Below are 4,545 nucleotides of genomic sequence, written 5' to 3' on the forward strand. Positions count from 1 at the left end.
TATAGAATCAGTGAGCAAAGAGGATTCATAACTAACAAAGGACAAAGCACAAACACAAATCCTAAAACACTTGATCTCTCTCTCTTAACTTCGGTGGTCTTCAAGTTTTAGGTCTTCATCCTTTTATAGACTTCAGCAGCGGTAGCATGGGCTCTAGGTTTAGCATGGGCTGAAGAAACAGATTGCAGCAACAGCAATTCAAAACGCAATCTTGATAGATTCGGTTTACGTATTGCACAAGTAAAGATAGAAACCAATCTTTTAACAAAGATTGTTTCAACAAATAACAACCCATTATTAAAACCCTACTAGAATAGCTACTTGCACCTTAAGTAACTAGAAAACATATCTTCAGATAATCTTCAGAGGGCCCACAACAGAAACTCAAGCTAAGGACTGATACCCTAGCTTCACGGATTCAGATGCCACGACATCTGCCTCGACAATCGGTTGTTTTGACAAAATGCAAGACAACATGTACCAACATCTTATACCAAACAAAATGTAGTCAGATCAACAGTATACCCGCAGGCCTGTCATTTCTGTCTGCTACTAAGAATCACCGTAGTGTCCTTATGTGGAAATCCGGGTCTTACGACCATTTTGGAATCCACCGAGGTCCGGCATCCCACCGTGTATAAACCTCAAAATGTGTGAATGAATGCAACGTGATTAGCCAAACAACGTCTCCGACCTCACTCGTCACGTCGTCACATGTTCTAGCTAACTTATTGTCTCTAAAAAGAATACCCTAAGATAAATGTCGATTCTGCGACAAAAGACAATAAATTATAAAAAGAGTGCAATCACCCGTGATGACTTCTCGAGTCATCCGACTCTTCTAATTCTGATGGTCAAAAACTGCTCAGCGAGCAAAGAGTACCAATGTACTGGGGACTTATAGTTCCCCGGCTTATCCTTTAGATAGCCAAACAAATAAACAGCTCATCAAGCAAAAGAGTATTAACATACTCAGAAACTTATTAGTTTTCCCGAAACTTGGATTCGGTGACACTTCTCGTTTTCCAAAACTAATATCCAAACCCTAAGCTTCCATCTGAGGTTGTTATTATTATTTAAAGGGTTCAGAGGTTGTTTAGTGTCTTATCAATTTTCCTTGTAAAATAGTTTCCATTTAGTTTTATCTCTAATCTTATGAGTTTAAAAGATCCCATCATCCCAAGTAACTCCCAAAGAAGGTCTCGATCCATTAAAACAATAACAAGGCCCGAACCTCCTTCGTCCCGTCAAACTTTCCCAAAATCTCATGATGAGTGTGGCATAATTTCCCGTTATCCTCACTCTGACGTACAACAGATATATGTGTAATTGTATAATCAAATTAACACAATCCAAAAGTCATGGCACATATATCAACACATCCTAGACTAACCATTTAGCACATAGCATGTGAATCAATATCAACACATCCTAGATTAACCATTTAGCACATAGCATGTGAATCAATATCAACAACAAATCAAGTGATAAATAATCAACTATGTCGGCCGAAGCCTCAGAAAACGGAGACACACGTCTCAATTAGTTCACTCGGCCGAAGCCTCCAGAAAACATTTCCCAGTCAATCACAACCAAGTGCATAAACAATAAATCAAGTCGAATTCATCGACACCTAAAGCATTAACTAGTATTCAGTGAGTATCCCTCACCTGTAGTTCCTCCAGTGCGATCCTGCAGCGTTCCTTCACGATCTCTTCCTTCCGCTCCATGGAATTCCTCAAACGAACCTTAGAGCGAAATCACAGAATTCAATCATAATCAGTCAGAAACTCAGCAAACAATAATTACTAAGGTTACACGAAGCATTATAAACTCCGAAGTACGATAATCTAACGCGATAAGACGAGTTTTCGAAAAAGAGAAATTTTCCTCCCCCTTGAGGTGCTCTCGGCCACACACATGCAAATGTGTCCGGCGCTTTTTCTTCGATCAAACTTGATTCCTCGGTTATCATTAGTCGTAACTAAAGCGAATTAAAGCTCGGAAAAATTATCGGATCGAAAACTGACGCAGGGGTATTTTGGTCAGTGTTTTTAGCTCGGAATTTCAAAATTGGAATTTCGAAAAACAATTTAGATGGGGACGTCACCAACGACGTTTACAACAACTAATCCTACTGGCGCTAAGCTCAGTCGAGAGTTTTAAGTCTAAAGGACGAAACTTTAGCCGAAAAATGGGTTTTTGAGCAGAATTGAAGCTCGGCGGCGATTCGGCGACATTCGGCGAAATGTAATCCGCTAGAAGTACTCTTGGGTTAGTAGAGAATAGGTTTAGACAGAGAAATCAAGTTATTTGGACAGTTTTACAAAAAGCTCGAAACTTTGAGCACAGAAAGACATAGAGAAAAGCGACAGAATTGACGATCAAAAGTAAGGAATAGCATCTATACCTTGAGGTCTTCGAGTAGCAACTGTCGGTGCAACGATCAAGCAAGAAACAGTGAAAATCACTTCCTCCCCTTCTCCTCTCAAGCTCGCGGGTTTGGTGTTGATGGTGGTGATGAAGTTTTTGATTTTTCAAGCTACTTATAGTTGATGGAAAACGCGGGAAAATGAAAATTTCGCGATTCCGATTTTTCCTATGCATTCCTCTGTGAATACTAAGATAGGTTCTGGCGACAGAATTCCAGAACTCGAAACAGGTTTCTCAGGATTAAGGCAAACGATCCAAAGTCGGTGAAATATATTTAACCCGAAAAACTACTTTTTGCAGTTGATGTCGGATGAGAAAACTTCTTTCTGAAGAAAGATTAGAAACATTGAAAGAAATAGGTGTACACGTGTGGAATCTTCGTTTGAAGCTCCGAATAGAAAAAGTCTTCATCGTCCGTTTATTTTAAGTTTCTTGAGCTATCAGGGATTTAGTTTCGACAAACATCCGAGAATTAGATTCGGTCGTTCGTACATTCCAGGGTTTCGTATCGAAACGCTTGTTATGGAAAGGATCAAGAGAAGTTCTAACATTTCTTTGAAGATTTTTGGAATTAGTTTCTACCGTGCTCTTAAGGGTAAATTAGTCGTTTACTAACGCTCTTGTCCTAGGTATAAGTGAATAATACTTGTGCCATAAGTTACACCGATTCTAATATTATCTTTAACCTTTTCCTGAACTATCTTCTTCATAAATTTATTCCATTCAATGAACACTTGTTCAGTTTTCTTCCTTCACGTTACATCGAACCTAATCGTGAATAGGAATTTTATCAATTTATTCTAAGCTTAAAAACTTGGGTCTCACAAATGCCAAGATAAAGAAACAAATACTCATATACGAAGAAGAAATGGGAGTACTTGGGGTTATTGAACGCGTGGTGTTGCCAGGGGCGGTCTTGGTCCCGGCATCCGGTGGTGCGCGTGGTGTTGCCAGGGGCGGTCTTGGTCCCGGCATCCGGTGGTGCGAAGGAGGTTCTCTAACAACGGGGTGCTACAGAGACCGCCAACCCTGCAGGCAAGGTCGGAAATAGAGTCGCTGGTGGAAAGCTCCGATGGCTGGTCAAGGATTCCTTGATTAGGAGCATCCTGGACGGGGGAAGGGAGAGTGGCGAAGGTTTCCAAGCGATGAGCTTTGATTTCCTCCATGGAGGAAAGGGCTCCTGTTGAGGGCATCGTTAAAAAAAACAACAAAGGATGAAGAGAGAAGGGATGAAGAACTAACCGGAAAAAGGTTGTGTGAAGGAGAGCAAGAAGGGTCGGAGTTTGCAGGGTCGTTGAAGGAAGACGGTACGAGAGCCAGGAACGGGTATGAGGGCAGTTGGCAATAAGTGGTGAATGATAGGGTAAGGGGGAATTTAAAAATAAGGGTGAGTAGCCGTTGGGAAATCGTGTCCCATCGTGGCAAGATGTGTAAGATCAAGTTTTGATCTAGTAGTACAACTCTATGTTTTGATGATTACAAGTTAACCTTTTGATATGAACAATTGTGGTACTCTAACGTGTTTTTCTGAGTGTGCTATTTACAGGCTTTGACCTCAACTCAATCTCACACAAATCAGAAGCACTGTGTTAAAGAGCGACCCAAGCAACGCTTTCGCATTCACCATGTTCAGTATGAACAGTGGAAAAGCTTCAGAAGTTCTGAAGTTATACAAACTCTGATGTGGACTCAGTCACTAGAAGTTCTGAAGATCCAGAAAGTCTGATAACCAAGAAACACTGAAGGCTCAGATATTCTGATGGTGTAGAAGACTCTGAAGATCCAGAAGCTGATTAGTGAAATTCTGATGTCCAGAAGCAAGATACTCTGAAGACCATGTTCTTCCCTCTGAGTTCAGAATCAGAAGAAACATTGGTCAGAGGATCTGGGCTTTCCCTCTGACTCTGATCAACCGGCTTCACAAGTTCCAATATGAAGCATTCCCCTGATCAGAAGTCTCCTAGGTTTAAAGGTCAAGTCGCTATCTAAGTACAAAAGCAACTGTACCTTCCTGACGACCTACCTAACAGTCTCAGACATAGCAGAAGCTGGATTTTCCAGAACTGCCCTCCAACGGTAGCATTTTCCATGCAACGCTCAACCCTAATCCTT

This window comes from Lotus japonicus, chromosome 1 (genome assembly GCF_012489685.1).
Source record: "Lotus japonicus ecotype B-129 chromosome 1, LjGifu_v1.2".
Taxonomy (NCBI): Eukaryota; Viridiplantae; Streptophyta; class Magnoliopsida; order Fabales; family Fabaceae; genus Lotus; species Lotus japonicus.